This window comes from Cervus elaphus, chromosome 6, assembly GCF_910594005.1.
Source record: "Cervus elaphus chromosome 6, mCerEla1.1, whole genome shotgun sequence".
Lineage (NCBI taxonomy): Eukaryota > Metazoa > Chordata > Mammalia > Artiodactyla > Cervidae > Cervus > Cervus elaphus.
The window spans coordinates 20,531,457-20,553,424 of NC_057820.1; the positions used below are offsets into that span (position 1 = coordinate 20,531,457).

General features: G+C 44.1%; 1 protein-coding gene across 2 annotated transcripts in view; it reads left to right on the forward strand.

Annotated features, from left to right (window-relative positions):
• Nucleotides 1–10,333: 10,333 nt before the first annotated feature.
• Nucleotides 10,334–21,968, forward strand: part of PRKG2 (protein kinase cGMP-dependent 2) — a 113,079-nt gene continuing 101,444 nt past the window's right edge. The window contains exon 1 of one of the 2 annotated variants that reach the window (XM_043906377.1): nucleotides 10,334–10,482. The gene's annotated coding sequence lies outside the window, so the exon portion shown is untranslated. Of the gene's footprint in view, nucleotides 10,483–10,909; nucleotides 11,234–21,968 lie in introns of those variants that run through there. The other variant, XM_043906376.1, reaches the window with a different exon arrangement.

A 21,968-nucleotide genomic window follows, 5' to 3' on the forward strand; every position in this document is an offset into this window, starting at 1 on the left:
ACTATGGTCCTGGAGAAGACTCTTGAGAGTCCCTTGGACTGCCAGGAGATCAAACCAGTCAATCCTAAAGGAAATCAACTCTGAATATTCATTGGAAGGACAGATGCTGAAGCTGAAGCTCCGATACTTGGGCCACCTGATTAGAAGAACCAACTGGAAAAGACCTTGATGCTGGGAAAGACTGAAAGCAAAAGGAGAAAAGGGCGGCAGAGAATGAGAAGGTTAGATAGCATCACCAACGCAATGAACGTGAGTTTGTATAAACTTTGGGAGACAGTGGAGGACAAGGAAGCCTGGCGTCTGCAGTCCATGGGGTTGCAAAGAGCTGGGCGTGACTTAGCGACTGAACAACAACAGAAGTAGAATTGCGAGTGGGCTGTACATAATCGTAATTTGAAGAAATTGTGAAAGACAGCCCTCTAGAACGGTTTTACCAGTCTAATATCCTACCATTGCCCCAGAATTTAAGTTCCATGAGAGCAGGGCTTCTATATACCTTGCTCCGCAGCAGGTGTTCACTGTCCAAGTACAAGAAAGCGGAGGTGAGACGAGGGCTTCCTCCAGAAGGGGGCTTCATCTGGCCATTTCAGGGTACCACCCTGGGGAGAAGTACCGAGAGTGTGAAATAATGGACTGCATGCTAAATTGAGTAAGAAGCAAGGTAAAGACAGGGGAAAGGAAATAGAGAGTCAGAGAACTAGAGGTCACTTTAAGGTTAAATGCACATGAAGATAAAATAACTGAGCAAATAAGCTTGAAGAGTGGAAAGTTGCAGTCACAGAGTATAAGGCATATCTCAGCCCAGGTTCTCTAGGAAACAGAGCCAGAGGTGATGCTCATGTGCTAATTCATAATAATGGGGTGTAATCCTAACAGCACAGGAGTGAGAAAGAGAAATCAGGGAGAGAAGGAGAAAAAGCAGATTCAAGGTGATGTATTACCAGTCTGTCCACAGCCTCTCTAGAACATGAAGCTGGTTGCTGAGTCACACTTGAGAAGCCAGAAGTACAGAACCACTGCATCTCTGAACAGCTCCTGGGTGGGCAGGAAGGGTGAGCACTTACCTGCCGGCTTCTTCCTGGCTCCTGTCTCTCAGTGGTCAGAATCGGCTCCAAGGGACATTCATCCCACTGTATCTCTAGGGTGTGGCCCTCCAGCCAGCTGCCAGAACTTCTGTGGGTCCAGTTGTTAGGGGAAGCACATTGAAGGAAACCGCCCACCCTGGCCAGACACCACACTAACCATCTGCAAGAGTTATTTTATGACAGAAGATCCTGATAAGGAACTCGAAACTAACAAACCACCTACCCCCCAACTGGAAGACTTCAGAAAAGGTCAAAAGGAGATGCCAGGTGTCTGACCACCTCCCAGAATCCTTCTCGCTGGCATCCATCTTGGCTGAGCACAAGGAAGGACCCTGAGTCAGAACGACTGGCCAAAGACAATCTGGAAATTAATCCTATCACCATTAAACCTGAGACTTCAAGCCGTGTGGCAGAGCACTTCTCCTGGGTTCCCCGACCCTCCTGTTCTCCGCCTGGTGCCTCTTCCCAATAAAGCCTCTTGCTTTGTCTGCATGTGTGTCTTTTCCGACAATTCATTCCCGAGTGTTAGACAAAAGCCCACGTCAGAGCCCTGGAAGGGGTTCCGCTGCCTGCAATACAGTCAGCTGAGAACTGGGAGCTGGAACCACCGAGGCACCCTGAGGTGGGTGTTAGGGTGGCCATGCTGGTCTGGGCTTCCCTCCAGAGGAGGCTGAGGTCCACGGCAGTGTTCCCTGGGGCCTTAGGGAGCCAGAGGGATGGCATGAGACACTGCTGAGACCACTGTGTCTGAGGAGAAAGGCAAAGAGCTAAAGCCTTGGGGGCAGAGAGGCCCCAGCTGATCTGTGGTGCATATTGTACCTCCATGATTTTAGAGGAGATTCCAGGTCTAACTGTGCCAGTGAATGCCTGAAGTTGAGTGGACACTAAGGTTATTAGAGGAAAAAAAGTGATGGATAAAACTTCCCCATGGATTTTGAAATAGCACAGGACGTGGGATGCCAAACACTATGAGCCTGGTGCCCAGTTAGTGCACTGGCTACACCCATAACTAGGAAAAAAAAAAAAAAATCACTACTGAGGAATGTCAGTGCACATGGGACTGAAACCCGGTACATGCAGATAAAAACAGAACATTAAATGTATTTATATGTTGGTCTTTTGTAGTTAAATTCACCATTACCTGTTTGTTAATTAGGCAGGTTATTGATTTCTAAATTGTGCTATTTTTCCAAACAGCTATCTTTATTCCAGAAGGAAAATCAAGAACACATTTCAAATTCTTTCTATAGAATTTCAGAGCCTTAAGTACAATTCTGCTAGGTAATAAGTCATAACTCTCTCTATCCCTAGGATTTGGACTTTCAGTGAGTGCTATGAGAAACTCAGCAGAGACAATCAGATGTGAAGCATGCCTTCCAGGTGTTTACAGTCAAGTAGGGGAGATAAGAAATGCAGATAGACAACTGCAAGGAAAGTAGAAAGAGATACTTTGGCTATTTGATGCAAAGAGCCAACTCACTGGAAAAGACCCTGGAAAAGATTGAAGGTAGGAAGAGAAGGGGGTGTTAGAGGATGAGAGGGCTGTATGGCATCACTGACTCAATGGACATGAGTTTGAGCAAACTCTGGGAGATGGTAAAGGATGGGGAAGCCTGGCGTGCTACAGTCCACAGGGTCGCAAAGCATGAGACAGGACTGCAAGACTGAACAACAAGAAAGGGACAAGAAGCCCTAGAAGGGCTGAGATAAAGTGCAGTTCTGAAGAAAAGGAACACCCTGAGAAGGGATCATTGAAGCTATGAGAAGAGAGAGAGAGGGGGGAAAGAAGGAAGGGATGGAGGGAGAGAGGGAAGAAAGGAAGGAAGAAGGGGCTAAGGACAGACTCTGTGGAAAGTTCAGGGTGAGTGGGACTAGGTAAAGGAGGAAGGGCTTTCAAGGAGGGCATGAGCAAGAGACTGGTCAGTTCAAAATGGGGAACACGTGTAGTCTCTGGCTGCTGCCTGGAGGGGCCTGGAAACTGCCCTAATGCACGTGAGTCAACAGGCATGAGGCTCATCCTCCTCCCCGCTGGCGATCAGCAGGGAGGCATCCGGCAAATCTGAAGCCATGGTCCTCTTGCAGAGGTGCACCAGGCCTGATTGTGTGATGTGAGTAATAGGTTCCCACAGGGCTCTTTCTCAAGTCTGTGTGTGTGTTAGTTGCTCAGTCGTGCCCGGCTCTTTGCAACCCCATGGACTGCAACCCAACAGTCTCCTCCATCCATGGGATTTTCCAGACAAAGATACTGGAGTGGATTGCCATTTCCTTCTCCAACTAGTTTCTGTGTCTTATTTTATTTTTTGGTGTTTTTAAATAAAGACTTATTTATTTATTTACTGGCTGTGGTGGCTCTTTGTGGCTGCTTGGGCTTTCTCTAGTTGCAGACGGCGGGGACTACTCTTCGCTGCAGTGTCGGGCTTCTCATTGCGGTGGCTTCTCTTGTTGCAGAGCATGGGCTCTAGAGCTTGGCCTGAGTAGTCGCAGCTCCAGGGCTCTGGAGTGCAGGCTCAGTAGTTGGGGCGCACAGGCTTAGTTACTCCATAGCATGTGGGATCTTCCCAGACCAAGGATCGAACCAGTGACTCTTGCATTGCAAGGCAAATTCTTAACCACTGGACCACCGGGGAAGACTTTTGTTTGTTTTTTAAGAAAATTGAGATAGTAAATTAAAGAGTAGAATTTGCGAGAGGGGGTTGCTTTTTGCTTTATGAAAAGACTTGAGCTATGTATAGCCCAAAGATATGAGTCAACACAGAAAGCCCTGCTCTGATGTCCAAGAAAGGAGACAGACAAGCGGACAAGTCTTTATGATTTGGGGCAACACACTGCTGTAGTCATACACCCACTATTCTGCAGAATTAGAGCGAATTCTCAGAAGGAAGGGCTTCCCTGGTGGCTCAGCTGGTAAAGAATCCGCCTGCAATATGGGAGGCCTGGGTTCGATCCCTAGGTTGGGAAGATCCCCTGGAGAAGCAATACTGGAGTGAATAGCCACTCCAGTATTCTGGCCTAAAGAATTCCGTGGACTGTATTGTTCATGGAGTCGTGTCCGTCCATGGGACACAACTGAACGACTTTCACTTTCACTTGGAAGGAATAAACGGCTTTGAGGTGAAGAAGGATTGTGAGCTGCAGGGAGGTTAGCAGAAACACAATGTTGGAATCAACTGGCCCCGTTTTGAAAACATTTCAAGGATGCTGGCCCCTGGAGAGCAAGAATGTCAATGGCAAATAGTAGTATTTTTCTTGGGTTAAGCTTTGGCAACGCTGCAGTGAAAGAAGGGTACAGTGACCTAAGGTTCTGGCTTCTGTAACTGAAATGATTGCTGACGAGGTCAGTGTGGTGAGAGATGCAAGCATGCAGATGACTGAAAGAAGACGGAAGGGAGAAATGAATGGGAACCAAGATGGTGACTGTACTCCTCTCATTCCTCAGAAGAGCTGCATCTGGAGGCACATAGGAGAGAGCTCAGCTTGCATCGAGGGATGCTCTGAATTGAGCTCAAATGTTGTGATCTGCTGGGGTGGTCAAGTGTCAGGGCAACTACAGAGTGAGGATATTTATCCCAAGAGAATAGCACACTGTCTAGATGAACCTGTGTGCAGAGCCTTGGGAGTCTGAGTTCAGGGGAAGTAACCTGTTCCAACTCCAAAAAGAATGAAGGGATGGAGCCAAAGCAAAAAAAATACCCAGTTATGGATGTGACTGGTGATAGAAGCAAGGTCCGCTGCTGTAAAGAGCAATATTGCATAGGAACCTGGAATGTTAGGTCCATGAATCAAGGCAAACTGGAAGTGGTCAAACAGGAGATGACAAGAGTGAATGTCAATATTCTAGGAATCAGCGAACTAAAATGGACTGGAATGGGTGAATTTAACTCAGATGACCATTATATCTACTACTGCGGGCAGGAATCCCTTAGAAGAAATGGAATAGCCATCATAGTCAACAAAAGAGTACAAAATGCAGTACTTGGATGCAATCTCAAAAATGACAGAATGATCTCTGTTCGTTTCCAAGGCAAACCATTCAATATCATGGTAATCCAAGCCTGTGCCCCAACCAGTAATGCTGAAGAAGCTGAAGTTGAATGGTTCTATGAAGACCTATAAGACCTTTTAGAACTAACACCCAAAAAAGATGTCCTTTTCATTATAAGGGACTGGAATGCAAAAGTAGGAAGTCAAGAAACGCCTGAAGTAACAGGCAAATTTGGCCTTGGTGTACGGAATGAAGCAGGGCAAAGGCTAATAGAATTTTGCCAAGAGAACGCACTGGTCATAGCAAACACCCTCTTCCAACAACACAAGAGAAGACTCTACACATGGACATCACCAGATGGTCAACACCGAAATCAAATTGATTATATTCTTTGCAGCCATAGATGGAGAAACTCTATACAGTCAGCAAAAACAAGACCAGGAGCTGACTGTGGCTCAGATCATGAACTCCTTATTGCCAAATTCAGACTTAAACTGAAGAAAGTAGGGAAAACCACTAGACCATTCAGGTACGACCTAAATCAAATCCCTTATTATACGGTGGAAGTGAGAAAAAGATTTAAGGGACTAGATCTGATAGACAGAGAGCCTGATGAACTATGGATGGAGGTTCGTGACATTGTACAGGAGACAGGGATCAAGACCATCCCCATGGAAAAGAAATGCAAAAAGGCAAAAATGGCTGTCTGAGGAGGCCTTACAAATAGCTGTGAAAAGAAAAGACACGAACAGCAAAGGAGAAAAGGAAAGATATTCCCATTTGAATGTAGAGTTCCAAAGAATAGCCAGGAGAGATAAGAAAGCCTTCCTCAGCGATCAATGCAAAGAAATAGAGGAAAACAACAGAATGGGAAAGACTAGAGATCTCTTCAAGAAAATTAGAGATATCAAGGGAACATTCCATGCAAAGATGGACTCAATAAAGGATAGAAATGGTATAGACCTAACAGAAGCAGAAGACATTAAGAAGAGGTGGCAAGAATACACAGAAAAACTGTACAAAAAAGATCTTCATGACCCAGATAATCACAATGGTGTGATTACTCATCTAGAGCCAGACATCCTGGAATGTGAAGTCAAGTGGGCCTTAGAAAGCATCACTATGAACAAAGCTAGTGGATGTGATGGAATTCCAGTTGAGCTATTTCAAATCCTGAAAGATGATGCTGTGAAAGTGCTGCACTCAATATGTCAGCAAATTTGGAAAACTCAGCAGTGGCCATAGGACTGGAAAAGGTCAGTTTTCATTCCAATCCCAATGAAAGGCAATGCCAAAGAATGCTCAAACTACCACAAAATTGCACTCATCTCATACGCTAGTAAAGTAATGCTCAAAATTCTCCAAGCCAGGCTTCAGCAATACATGAACCGAGAACTTCCAGATGTTCAAGCTGGATTTAGAAAAGGCAGAGGAACCAGAGATCAAATTGCCAACATCTGCTGGATCATCGAAAAAGCAAGAGAGTTCCAGAAAAACATCTATTTCTGCTTTATTGACTATGCCAAAGCCTTTGACTGTGTGGATCACAATAAACTGTGGAAAATTCTTCAAGAGATGGGAATACCAGACCACCTGACCTGCCTCTTGAGAAACCTGTATGCAAGTCAGGAAGCAACAGTTAGAACCGGATATGGAACAACAGCCTGGTTCCAAATAGGAAAAGGAGTACGTCAAGGTTGTATATTGTCACCCTGCTTATTTAACTTAAATGCAGAGTACATCATGAGAAACGCTGGGCTGGAAGAAGCACAAGCTGGAATCAAGATTGCCGGGAGAAATATTAATAACCTCAGATATGCAGATAACACCACCCTTATGGCAGAGAGTGAAGAGGAACTAAAAAGCCTCTTGATGAAAGTGAAAGAGGAGAGTGAAAAAGTTGGCTTAAAGCTTAACATTCAGAAAACTAAGATCATGGCATCTGGTCCCATCACCTCATGGGAAATAGATGGGGAGACAGTGGAAACAGTGTCAGACTTTATTTTTTTGGGCTCCAAAATCACTGCGGATGGTAACTGCAGCCATGAAATTAAAAGACTCTTACTCCTTGGAAGGAAAGTTATGACCAACCTAGATAGCATATTAAAAAGCAGAGACGTTACTTTGCCAACAAACGTCCGTCTGGTCAAGGCTATGGTTTTTCCAGTGGTCATGTATGGATGTGAGAGTTGGGCTGTGAAGAAAGCTGAGTGCTGAAAAATTGATGCTTTTGAACTGTGGTGTTGGAGAAGACTCTTGAGAGTCCCTTGGACTGCAAGGAGATCCAACCAGTCCATCCTAAAGGAGATCATTCCTGGGTGTTCATTGGAAGGACTGATGCTGAAGCTGAAACTCCAATACTTTGGCCACCTCATGCGAAGAGTTGACTCATTGGAAAAGACCCTGATGCTGGGAGGGATTGGGGGGCAAGGGGAGAAGGGGATGACAGAGGATGAGATGGCTGGATGGCATCACCGACTCGATGGGCATGAGTTTGAGTAAACTCCAGGAGTTAGTGATGGACAGGGAGGCCTGGCGTGCTGCGATTCATGGGGTCGCAAAGAGTCGGACATGACTGAGCGACTGAACTGAACTGAACTGAACTGAACCTGTTCCCAGCTCAGTCCCTTGGATGCAAGTCCAAGCAAGAAAAAGAAAGTAGGAGAAACCGATTTCTCTAAAACACCGAAGCTGGTGAAGAGCTTCTCTGCATGTAACACAAAGATGGGCATTTTACCCTACGACATCTCAAGCCAGCTCCAAGCTTTGACACCCTAGCACTCTGGTGACAGAGCTTGGCAGGGACCGTGACACCCCGCGGAGCATAGGTACACCCAGGGCTGGAGGATTTATTCATGCACACGTGTTCTGCACTAACCGCTGGGCCCAGAGGAGACTCGGCAGAGGCAATCTGGAGCTGGTGCTGCTCCTCAGTCAATGGGAGGGAAAAGGCAAGTGGATTCTGGCATCTCATTGTCTCCATAGAGGGAGAAATCAAGATTTTAGGCTCTTGAATCAGATCAATTGGCTCTGAGACTTGTAAACTCTGTATACTTGATCATGTTATTTAGCTGTTTGAGCTGGCTTTCACAGGTACACTTAACTTTTGGGGTTCACGTAGCAAATGAGAAATTGCATGTATACCTTTAACACGTGGCACAGTCAGACTGCACACAGGATTTCCATCTGCCTGAAGGTGTGTCCTCCTCACTCCTGGCTGACTCTTACTCATCTTTAGTTTTTTTTTTTTTTCATCTTTAGTTTTAAATGTCATTTTTTTTTTTCCTGAGGCATCATCCCTGAGCTCCTGTAGCCGACTTTAGATTGGCTCCCCAACATCCATTGCCACCTTCTTCTTTTTATTTAGGTATCCACGCCTCAAAGAAGGCAGTCCTGAAAAGTTCAATGGCACATCTGAAGAGCCTCAACCAATCACAGTAATGCCCCCTCCACCCCCGGCCGCCTTCCCAGCATTCAGACGTGGGTATGTGATTTAGTTTGGACTGATGACGAGTGAGAAGTCGGTTAGAAGCTTCTGAGAAAGATTTTCCCACTCCTGAAAAAATAATACTGTTACCACGGGGCACTGTGAGGACTGTCTGTCTTAGCAAGAGCTGTTCCGCCTTCCTGGGACCATAGGTGGGGCAGCCCCAAGTACCAGGCTGCCAAGGTGGAGATGGCAATGGGGAATAACCCAAGAGGGCCTGGGGCCTTCCTGATAGCACTGAGCTGAACTCCCCACAGAGCCTTTTGACCTTGGGACTTCTTGCCATATGAAACAAATTTCCTTATCATTGAAGACCTTTTAAATTGGTTTAATTATTAATTGTAGCCTCCCATGTCTAACTTATGACCTCATCATTTTTACTCTCATATTTTCCTACCTAGCATGTATCACATATATAGTTAATGCTATGTTTATTTGTTTGACGTCTGGTTCCCTCTCTGGATTCTGAAGTGCTGAGATTCCATGTTGACTTTGTTCATCACTGAATTCTCAGATTTTTGCACTGGACGGGAGTCATAGAAACTGCTCAAGCACATTTGGGGGAAGAATAAATAAAGATCTCAAACATGGTCCCTTTTCTCCTCCTCTTCCTCACCCTCCACCTTGTTCTCTACAATCCAGCATTGTTGACAGAGCCCAGGATCACCAGGAAGGAACCTAAGTTCTCTCTCAGACCAGACCCTGGGCAGCAGCCTGTTCGCCATCAGTGCCTTTCAAGTTTTATCTCCAGCAACAGTAATAAAATACATATTACAGGGCCGAGCCAGTACACACATATATTTACATATTTAACTAAAACTAAAGGTTTATAGAGCATATTTACTTGTACTATGCATAATGTCCCAGATATTTTTTATCCTATTCTAGTTCATTAAGAAAATGCAAGTTCTGGCCCCAAACACCAATTTTTAGACCCATTAACTAGCTACCCACAGCGCCCCCCCTCCCCAACCTCCCCCAAGAACTAAACTAAATGTAAGGACTTTGGAAATCTCTGATTTTCTCTTTTATCGTTTAACTGTTCATAAAAATCCAGGCCACTGACTTAAATGGCCATTATTACAGTGACTTAATGACTTCATTATTTTCTTTTTTCCTGTGGAATTCTTTTCCATCCCCACGTCCTCCAGTTGGGCTATTTCGAGGACCTGCGTGAAATGGAAAGACTCTGGCATAAGTTCCTGAAAAATTACTCTGTACTTTGGCTGATTTTTTTTTTTTCCCCCAGTTAGCGGCACATACACACACACAAAAACCAGGACTACATCTTCCCTTCTTTGAATGTAACGGCCCTATTCAACATATTTTACGTGGGCCCAGTTTCTCTATAAGTTTATGTACGTCCTAGGGCAGACCGGTGTTCCATGAGTCCCACTGCCCCCACTGTGGTTTAAAACCCAAGGGAGCTGGGTTCCAGCATTCTCTAGAGGCGCAGTGAATAGACCCTCACTGACTTCCCTTTCCTGCGCACAGAAACTGCCGTTGTCTTCCGCGGATTTTACCAGTCAAATTCCTCTGGAGGCAGGAGCAAAGGGCACAGGCTACAGGGAGATCTCACAACTCCAGGGCACAGCAAATAATGCGGTGGGGGTTATATATATATTTAGAAAACCATAATGTGAGCCTCAGGGGGAAAAAAAACAAAACAAAACATATAATCAAAAGGCGACGGGGAGAGCATTACCAGCTTGGGTGATCAAGAGAGCTCCCTGCCAGGAGACCTACAGATTCCCAAGGTCCCTGGAAAATCGGTGCAAACCGCTGCCCCCTCCCCGCATCATGTGAACCGGCAAACTACAGGCAAGTTATACGGCTCCAGAGTCCGGGAAAGAGCGCGTGGCCAGTCTGCTCCCGGGTCACATGTCTTCTAGAAGGGTACTCGTGTGATAGCGGAGAACACGTCCAGGGTACGTGTGCCCGTTTGCGCTCTGGGAGCAAAGGCGAGGTGGGAGACAGCTTGCAGTGAAAACAGACCTGGGGATGGGGCTGGGGGGGCTGGTATGGGGCCGGGGGTGGGGAGGAGAGAGGGAGGAGAAGGAAAAGATGAACACCTCCCTGAACTTTCCTCTCCCCTCGTCCCACACACTTGAAATAGAAATAATAATAACATGAATTTTTTTTTTTTGCTTACAACCGCGATGTTATCTCCCTCCTTAAGTTGCCCCACTCTGAAGGGGATGGGTATAAAGTGCAGACTGCGGCTGTCGCTGCTGGCGTGTCTCGAGAGTAAAGGTTGGGGCCGGTGCGGGTGCGCGCGCGGGTGACCTCACCTCCAGGGAAGGACTGACCCCCACCCCCTCCTTCTCCTCCTCGCCTCTCCTCCCTCCCTCCCTCCCTCTCTCTCCCTCCCGGCGCGTCTCCACTGCACCGGCCCCCGCGGTGGAGCCAGGCGGCAGCACCCGAGCCACCGCAGCTCCTGCCCGCAGAGCGCTCGCCGGCCACCCGGCTCCCACGTAGCCCGAGTGGCGGCGCCGGCAGCCCCGGGCCCGCGCCCCGCGCCTCGCGCCCGGCCGGGGCTGGCTACACTGACCCGCGCCCGGCTGGGGCGCCGCGGGCGGCTGGGGAGGCAGGGTGGCGAGGGAGCGGACGCCGAGACGCAGGGGCGGCGGCGGCGCCGAGGGGACCAGCTGCGCACCTGGAAAGTTACCCGGCTGTCTGGTGAGGCTGACGGGCGGGGGGCTCGGGCGGCCGGGGGACGCCGGGGGGGCAAGGGTCCGGGTGCGCGCGGGTGCCGGCTGGGCGCGCGGTGCGCCTCGGTTCCACACCCAGCGGCTCCCGCGCCTGGGCTGCTGGCGTGTGGACGTGTGCACGCGGTGCGTTGGCTCCGGGGCAGCAGCCGGCCGGGAGCTCCCGGAGGCAGAGGGAGGCTACTGGGTTTCCAGAAGCTCGGCTGGGGAAGGGAGGGGCGCGCTCAGCCCGGGTAGGGAGTCATCGGGTTCTCACGCCTTTAGCCCGGGGCGGCGGACGAGACTGCTGCCCGGGGCTGGGGGCTTGGCGAGGCCATCAGGATGTGCGCTCCCGGCTCCGCTTCTCCAAGCTCCGGGGAGCGGCTGGGAGGCGAGGACTTGGGCGAGGACTTGTAAACTTGTGTGGGTGTCCTGTGTCACTCTCGGCACCTTGAGTCGCTTTCACATTTTTTTTTTCGCTCTGTTTTTCCTGGTGAAGAAACAAGAGCGAACAAAAACGAATCTGTCACTTTGGAGATGAGAGAAAAAGCAGTTTGAGAACTAGGGTACAGATGCATAGCGGTTGGCCCTGGCTGAAAAGACAAAGAAACCACGCAGGCAGAATGAACAGGTAGAAAGGATGACGCTCTGTTCATCTCGTCGCCTAAGTTCCCAGGGGCCTCTTTATGAAGGAAGCCAGCGGCAGACACCTACCTGCCTGCGCTCCCCTTCCCCCAACAGTTCCTGAGGAATTGTCTCTTTTCTTTGCAAGTTTCTATTTAACTCTTGGAGAAGGCGATCATCCCACATCACATACAGCGGCTGTGGTCAGTACTAGTGCTTGGGTTTTTACACAGGAGGGTAGGAGATCATATGGTAGAGAATTCTCTTTGTAGAATTAGATAGAGGCTACCTTCCCCATCAGAGCATTGCACAACTAAAATAAAGGACATAAAAGGATGGTACAGAGAGATCTTTCTCTTTTACCTGAAATGCTGCATTTCAGTCCTCTGAAATCCTTACAAGTGAGGGCTAATCCACCTCCCAGTGCAGGCATATGTTGCCTGGATGCTGCCCAAGTCTTTTGATCCCATACTGTCTTGCTTCCTCTAGGCTATTTCCCTATCAATTATGTCCTCATCTCCTCTGTTTTCATTTTCTCTGTATTCACTGGTTCATTATTTCGGGCTTACAGGTACTCTCAAGTTTTCACTTTTCTAAAAATCCACTGCATGAACCATGGTACCATCTTGAAGTCCCTACTCTCAGTGTCAGCTCTTTCCAGGGTTCTTGGTAATTTGGTTTCTATCCCAGGTCTTCTGTGAAAGACTAAATTCAGTATATTTCCTTCTGATCTCATTTGCTGTGATAGGTCTGTGGGTTGTCAACTGCAGCCTGCTAACTTCTTGGAAATCTTATCTTTATGGCTTTATCTTATCTTTCTGGATCTCTTATTGTACAACTGTTCCTTCTCTGTCTTTATTTGCATCTCCTTCTCCTCTTCTCCTATAAATATCATTCACAAGTACCATCTAAATGTACATACATAACAACAGAGGCATTTTCTCCTTTTTCCCTTAGTGATCGCATTTATTAATACTTGTGGGACTTAAGTTCTTACTTCTACCAAGTATTCTTTTGCCTTGGCCTTCCTTCTTTTCTGCCCTCTGCTAGACATTTCCACCTTGATGACCCACAGGCACTTCAACAAACTCAACAAATGTATATATGGACTCATCTCCTTCCCCATGTAGCATGCTTGTTCTCTTGACTGTGGTCAGTGTCACAGTGCCTAGCCCATAGATGGTGCTCTACTCGTTTTTAATGAATGAATGAGTTCATAGTACTGCCTTCCTCCCAGCCTGCCAAGATCAAAACATTGGAATCTTTTTTTGACTCCCGTCTTGTGTGCACCCACTTAATTACTACATGCTTCCCTGGTGGCCCAGACAGTAAAGAATCTGCTTGCAATATAGGGGACCTGGATTTGATCCCTGGGTTGGGAAGACCCCCTGGAGAAGGGAATGGCTACCCACTCCCGTGTTCTTGCCTGGAGAATCCCATGGACAGAGGAGCCTGGTGGGCTGCAGTCCATGGGTCCCAAAGAGTTGGACACGACTGAGCAACCAAAACTTTATACTACTTTTATTTTAGAGATTCTGTCCCTGCAGTATTATTCCAACCATCTTTTACACTTAATCCCTCCCCATCCTCTTCATAACACAATAGCTTCTTCTTACCGTGCCTCGTTTTCTTCTCATACTCCATATAGACCTCAACATTCTTCCTCTTTTCATTGCCCATCTCTTCGGCACCTTTATCTACTTCTTCAGCTTCAGCCTCTACTTATGATTGCTAAGTATTTTCAGCTCCCCTTTTTGAGCTGCTAGTTCCTCATTTCTTACCATCTACTGAACTTCTTGACCTTAAAGTTTCCACAGGTTCCATAAACTGTCCAAAATCACCTTCACTGCCATATCCCTCAAATCTGCCCCTCATTTTGGTTAATAACATCCTCTCTTACCCAGTTGCTGCAATGGAAACTTCTAAATCTTTCTTCTTCTTCTTGTGCGTGTATATATAGTAAGTTGCTTCAGTTGTGTCTGACTTTTTGCGACCCTATGGATTGTAGCCCACCATGGTCCTCTCTGTCCATGGGATTTTCCAGGCAAGAAATACTGGAGTGGGTTCGCCATGCCATCCTCCAAGGGATCTTTCCCATCCAGGGATCGAACCTGTGTCTCTTCTGTCTCCTGCATTGGCAGGCAGGTTCTTTACCACTAGTGCCACCTAGGAAGCCCATTCTTCTTCTTATCATTGCTCAAATTCCATCAGCTACCATCTCTGGATCTACACCTATAAAATTGCATTTCTGTGTATTTACCTACTTAGCTGAGACTGTGGCACCCCGAAAATAGATGAATGGGATGCCACAACATATGGGATATGTCGTATTTATACAATTCACTATAAACATTCCAAGGGGTGTTTGCATGGTGAGTGGGCTGGTGGGGGGCACTGCAAGATATAGCCTCAGGAGCAACTGAAACTTTGGCTCAATAAGAAGCTCATATGACTGCCTGACAAGAGAAAATAACCCCCCAATTTAAGATGCCATGGCCAAAGAAAACAAGCAGTAGATTCAAAACTGAACCCAAGCTTAATAGTCACAAGGTCAGATGCTTTTAATTGTGTAATTGATATGAAATTGAGCTGTTTCTCACAAGGGCAACTCTTTGTGTTTGCTTCAGGAAGGAGCAGCAGGGTTTATATACTCAGTGATGTTTAATTATTTTCTAAAAGACATTTGGTGAGACAAGTTAAGAGTAACACCAGATGCATCGGTTTCATATCTACTTAAAAAACTATCTGGAGAAGCCTGCATAATTCATGTGACTTCAGGCTAACCTGCCCATTTCATGAAAAAGAACCTTTTCTACTTTTCGTGATTTATTGAAAGGAAGGCAATTGCAGAGTTTTTGCCTTTAGCCATATCTTTGGCCAAATACTCCATGATAGTGTTTTTCTCTTTTGGCTACCATGGAAATGGTCCATTTTTTCTTGAGTTCAAGATATTAGGATAGGGTTGACATTCTTTCTGATGTTTTGTCATCCCCTTTTACTTGGATTGATGCAGTAGCCTATGATTTTGTCTTTTTTCCTCTAAGCTCTTTTCACTCTGTTTCATATTAATTGCCAGAAAATCTGTTTATTTTTCTAAAGAACAAACCTGACCGTATTACTTGAAAAAAGCTAGACCTACACTAAAATCCAGATACCATAAATGGCATGTGAAAATTTTCAGTATTTTATTCTGGTTTCTTACTTTTTCAACTTTATTTCTCATCACTCTCCTTCATCATTCATACATTTCAGCCTGGTCCCTGAATATGCTATCAACTTCCTTACATTCACTCCTAGTACATGTTTTATTTTTTTAATTAATAGAATTTCTTTTTTTAGAGCAGTTTTAGGTTTACAGAAAAATAAGGTAAAAAACATGGAGCGGTTCCATAGTCTTCCCTCCCCTTCCCTATTCTTAACATCTTGAATCAGTGTGATAAAAAATTTTTTTTTGTAGCTGAGGAGCAAATATGGAAAATTATTAACTGAAGTCCATAGTTTATATTAGAGTTCGCTCTTTTTGTTGTTCAGTTCTGTAGGCTTGGGCAAATATATAATGACATGTATCCACCATAACAATATCATACAGAATAGCTTTAGTGCCCAATAATTCCCCTGAACTCCATCTATTCATTCCTGTCTCCCTCTCTCCAGTCTCCTGGAAACCACTCTTCTTTTTAATGTCTTCAGATTTCTTCTTTTCCTAGAATGTCATCCAAGAGTTAACATCATACAGGTTTTACAGATTGGCTTCTTTCACTTTTGCAATGTACCTTTAAAATTCCTCCACGACTTTTCAGGGCTTGATAGTTATTACTTTTCACCACGGAATAATAGTCCATGGTCTGTATACATCATAGCTTGTTCATCCATCCACTGAAGGACATTTAATTGCTTGCAAGCTTTGGCAGCTATGAGTAAAACCGCTGTAAACATCTGTGTACTGGTTTTGGTGAGGGCTTGTATTTTCATGTTGGTTGGATAAATACCAGGGAGCATGGGTTTCTCATTGTTTTAATTTGAGATTCTCTAATGATATTTGGTATTGAGCATTGTTTCGTATCCTTGTATGCTACATGTGTATCTTCTTTGGTGATGTGTGTTTGTTTAAATCTTTTGCCCATTTTCCAGATGGATTGTTTGCTTCCCTGTTGTTGCATATTAAGAATTCCTCATGTATTTTGGATAGTAGTTCTTTATTAGATATGTGTTTTCTAAATTCTTTCTCCTAGTTTGTGGTTTTTTGTTTCTTTTCTTTTTTTTTTTTTTGCAGAGCAGAAGTTATTAATTTTAATCAAGTCCAGCTTATCAGTTTTCCCCATCATAAATTGTGCTTTTGGTGTTTTATCTCAAAAGTCATTACTAAACTCAAGATCACTTCCATTTTTTGCTGTTGTCTACTAGCAGTTTTATAGTTTGTGTTTCACAGATTTTGAGGATTTTGATCCATTTTGAACTAATTTTTGTGGAAGATAAATCTTTTTCTAGATTCATTGTTTTGGTGTATGGATTTCCAGTTGTTCCAATACAATTTATTTAAAGAGACTATTCTTTCCCCATTGAATTATCTTTGTTCCTTTATAAAAGATCAGTTGACTAAATTTTTGTCAGTCTGTTTCTGGGCTCTCTATTCTGTACCATTGATCTATTTGTTTGTGCTTTCACCAATAAATTTTCTTGATTATTGCAGCTTTATGTAAGTCTTGAAGTCTGGTAGTACCAGCTCTCTGACTTTGTTCTCCTGTAATGTCTTGTTGCTTTAGTATATATTTGTTGATTGATAAGTTTTTCCACTAAAATGAGTTATTTTATTGGATGAATAATGTTAACAGTAATAACAATAGTAATATTTAATGCTTATCAAACACTCACCATATATCAAGCACTGTGCTAAATTCTTATCATGGTTTATCTCATTTAACCCTCTAACGACTGTAAATGATATGCAGCATTATTTTATCTGTCCATCTGTCTATGTGTCTGTCTATCTCTTCCATCATTCACACTCATGCCCAATATCATGGCCAAGGGCATATGAATACTAATTGAAGGTGCGTACTCTGGGACTCTGACTCAATAACATTACCGAGCACTGTGCCATCTCCTGTATTTACAGATATATATATATGTGTGTGTTTGTGTGTATATATATATATATATATATGAATTCAGATGGGTAGAGAGAAACATAGATACTATCTAGATCAGAGCGGAGATTTTGGCTTCAAACCACTTTAGAGCTGGAGGGAAAACAGACAACAAAGGCTAATTCCTACGACATTGGCGTCAGGTGTTAATCTGCCTGCAGGAGCCTCCACAGTTGGTTTTCCTTTTCCTGTGTCTCTTCTAATTACTTCTGCTGCATGGCATTTCCTCCATCACAATTAAATTAATGTAATAATAATTTATAACTTTATATAGTTTTCCTCTCTTTTCCTAAATGCCACTGCTCATTATATTCTTCATTCCTGTCCCTGGCTGCAGAAGAATATCTCCTTCAAAGTGAACTATGTTTTTTTGTTGCTGTTGTTGCCTTCAGAGATATTTAGGTGGGCCCTTTTGGTTTAAGGTTTTCAGTGCAACCTGTGTAAATAGATAGAGGCTACATGAAGGAATTGCAGAGGAGGAATCCCTGCAGTCCTCGAACCTGGGCTGGGACGTTCATGAAGCTTTCTATTCTCCATCTTTTTGTGGGGCTTCTCTTCACTGGGAGGGTGTCTCAGGATGTTTGTTCCAGAATGACTTTTTTCCTTAATACAGACAGAGTAAGCACACCCCTCTCTCTCACCCCAATAATTTTCATCTTTAAAACCCTCTTGTCTGGAAGACATCCAGTCTACTAGAGTTCTTTCCCATTCAGTAATGATGCCCTCTGGACATTTCCTCACACCGAGTCACCAAGTGCCTTGCTAGTCACATCCTATGAAAGCTACTTGGTGCCTGCTACACACCAGAGAGCGCTTCCCTCATAGCTCGGTCGGTAAAGAATCAGCCTGGAATACTGGAGATCCGGGTTCGATTCCTGGGTGAGGAAGATCCCCTGGAGACGGAAATGGCAACCCACTCCAGTATCCTTGCCTTGAGAATCCCATGAACAGAGGATCCCGGCAGGCTCCAGTTCATGGGGTTGCAAGAATCTGACATGACTTGGCGACTAAACCACCACACGCCAGATAATGCACAGGATACCTTACAAGCATAATCTTCATAATAAATCTATGAGATGAATATATCCGCTTTCTAGATTAGAAAATTGAGAAATTGAAGTAATTTATAGAAGGTTACACAGCTGGGAAAAGGCAGGTTGTTTTCTTACCCTGGCTGGCTTGATTCCATTGCTTATGTTAGGTTCTGATCTTTGTCTCCTTGCTTATTTCTTATACTTTGAAAACGAACAAACAAACTCATAGATAAAGAGATCATATTTGTGGTTACCAGAGGTGGGGAGGGGGTAGGATGCAGGCAGTCAAAAGGTACAGACATCCAGTTGTAAGATAATTAAGTATTAGGGGTGTCATATACAATATGATAAATATAATTAGCACTGCTATGTTATATATGTTATATATGAAAAGTCGTTAAGAGAAGAAATCCCAAGATTTCTCATCACAAGGAAAATTTTTTCTGTTTCTTTAATTTTGTATCTGTGTGAGATGATGGATGTTCATTAAAATTATTGTGGTAATCATTTTGTGATATGTATAAATCAAATCATTATGCTGTAAACCTTACATTTATACAGTGCTGTATGTCAATTGTATTTCAATAAAGCCGGAAGGAAAAAATTCCTGATCTTTATCTCAGGGTCATTTCTTCTTACTTTACACACTGTTCTCTGATTATAAGAATGATCTAAGAACCTATAGTTGCTAGATAGATAGAACAACATCCTGTGGTTTAACTGTGACTAGTAATACATATTTGCGAAATGGTTTTTCTCTCTTAATGACTGATACAGACAGGAAACAAAGTGAGTCTAATTAGGTTTTATGAAGCCAGACATTCGAAGCTTTGGCTTGAGAGACACCAACATTGAAATAGGTGAACTAAGAAATCAGACTTAGTATTTATTGAGTCCTTTGGTAGCTTCCTAACATATCTTAAATTAGTGACCTGGAAGATAGGTTAGTTATTTCACTTCATTTCATCCCTCTTTGGAATTCTAAACCGTTCCAAAGATTTATTCAGTTTGCAAACTGATGTCTTTAAAACCACAGAATAGCTGGATATTTAAAATGGATAACCAACAAGGACCTACTGTATAGCATATGGATCTCTGCTCAGCGTTATATGGCAGTCTGGATGAGAGGGGAGTTGTGGGAGGATGGATACATGTATTAATATATGTAGGGCTGAGTCCCTTTGCTGTTCACTTGAAACTATTACAACATTGTTTGTTAATCCACCACACCCCAATACAAAATAAAAAGTTTAAAAACAAGCAAACAAAAATCAGAGAATAGTTGGTGTTTGGGGAGGATTTAACTGCCTTTACCTAATTGTGGTTCGAGTTTGCAAAATTATTGAATTGGTACAGAATGTTTTGACTACCATACCTAGAGCAAAAATGATCCTCTAAGCCTTTTCATATTTAGAATGCTAGAACTCTTCTCTCGTGTCGAATTTGACTTCCAATTCATGGGACTGTGCCCCTGGTATAGTACATAACACTTAGTTAGGTCTTAGGAAGCAATTGTTTCTATAAATAAAGAATGAGTTGTTAGTTTAGTTTAATATTAGATTTAAAAGTTTTTGTGCTTACTTTTGTTCTTTATAAGATGATTTCTTTCCCCCCACCCATTCTTCTCCCTTTATCCTGCCTTGGATTAGAAATGCTTGTCCATGAACCAGAAAAGCACTTCTAGAAAATATTTCACTGCTGCATGATAAAAACTTGTGCACACATTAATTTAAGGTCCCTCTGGGGGTACCCTTCTTATGCTTGTCATTCGGAATCTCATTCAAGTTTATTCTCAAGTCCCAATCTAACATCTTCTTAATTGCTTATCCAGGTTACCTTCGTGTCCAGGGCCACATCTTTGAATTCTAGTCTCCTTAACCTTTTTATATATTCCTAATATATAAGAACAGTAAATGCTGCCAAGTCAACAGAAGCTTAAAGGTTAAACCTGCCACATCTCTGCAACATATTAAGACAATTCTCTAGAGGCTGATGTTTATTAATGCCTATTTTGAACCTGAGTTCTATGAAGAATGTCTGGGTATTGAAAGATTGCTTTTATAAGTATATTTATTTTCTGTTTCTACCATCTATCTTAGGTGACCTGCCTTAGCTACTGGGATGCATCTGTTTGAAACTCAGAGGCTGTGTGTTCTTTGTCTTTGTTGTCTTTGTCTTAGAGGTCACAATGATTCTGGTAGAGCCAGAGAAATCAGTCTAAGCATTTCATTTCTCTCTGAGCTTGAAACTTGGAGAGAGAGAGAGTGAGGAAAGAATATGTGGGATTTATAACTTCAAAGTTCCATCGTTCTCTTCATATATTAGATAATGAGCATCATTCAAATTTAGTTTACAAGTTTCTTGGGTGATGGCTGTCAAAAATCACACACACAGAAGTACGGAATTTCAATAGCTAGCCTAAAAAGACTTAAACCTTATGATACTTAATCAAAGCAGTATTTTCCAGTCTTCAGTCTTTTGGGTTCTCTTTTTTGATTTTGCTCATATGTGTTTATTAACCGCAGATGATTTCTTTTCTGTTTTCATTGAATTGACTCAGAAAAGCTAAATACCTAACTAACCCTCAAGTTTTTCTGGTGCCAATTATTTATAATTTGTAATGAATGTTAAAACAAATACATAGCTATTGAACCAAAAGGAAACATTTTTGAATTAACTAAAATCTTGCCTCACATTCCCCAATCTGCATTTTACCTCCTGAGACTTACTGGAGGAGTAACTGACTGCTTTGGGGCCTACAATGAGGATATTCTTTTCAGGAAAATAATAGAGCATTGGACCATAGGTTGTCATTTTTTGGGACAATCTTGGTTTTGGGATATAAAGTAAAGAATATCAAAGAACCCCCATCCTTGTTTTTACCTTCTGGTAACTGCCGTCCGGCAGCTTCCTGGGTGGCCTTCGTGGTAAAGAGCCCACCTGCTAATCCAGGAGATGTGAGAGACACAGGTTCGATCCCTGGGTAAGGAAGATCGCCTGGAGGAGGGCATGGCAACCCACTCCAATATTCTTGCCTGGAGAATCCTCTGGACAGAGGAAGCTGGCGGACTATAGTCCATGGGGTTGTAAAGAGTCGGACCCGACTGAAGCGACTTAGCATGCAGGCGCTCATGCACGGACTGCCATCCACATGTTTGTAAAGGCGAGCATTGTCAGAAAAGCCAAACTTAGGTTCGATGCATGAGACAGGGTGCTCAGGGCTGGTGCACTGGGATGACCCTGAGGGATGGGATGGGGAGGGAGGGTCAGGATGGGGAACACATGTGCACCCATGGCTGATTCATGGGAATGTATGGCAAAAACCACCACAATGTTGTAAAGTAATTAACCTCCAATTAAAATAAATTTAAAAAAAGAAAAATTAAAAAAAAAAGAAAGAAAAGCCAAACTTAATAGGCACCTAGGGCTGGAGAAACGTGCTAATAAGGCAACCCCAGCTCTGCCTCCTCCCACCCCGAGGAATGCAGATGTTTTGTTTTCTAAATCAGGGGAAGCTTTCTCAGTGGAGCTGCTCAGGGAGCTGGGAGCTTTGTGACATTAACAAGCCTCTGCTGCCGTCGTTGCTCCTTGGCTTTCTGTCTTGGCCATGCTGACATCCGAATGGCGGTTCTGTCCTGATGCTTTTGACAGCTGTCCGGAGAGAACAACCAAAGAGAACAGCAGGTAACGCAGGCCTTGTGTGCAAAATGCTTAGGTGTGATGTTTTTGCCGGCAATAGGATGGGAGAGAAGGAACCCACGCGCCAGCCCCTCCTCATGGAGGAACCGATGAAAGCAGTCCATGGCTTTCCTTCTGGAAGGGTCGGGAATTTATTGCTTATGGAACAGCCATGAGTGCTGTGTTTCCATTTATGAAACAGAGTAGAACGACAGGAGCAGCGGAGGCCGCTGGAAAGGGAAAC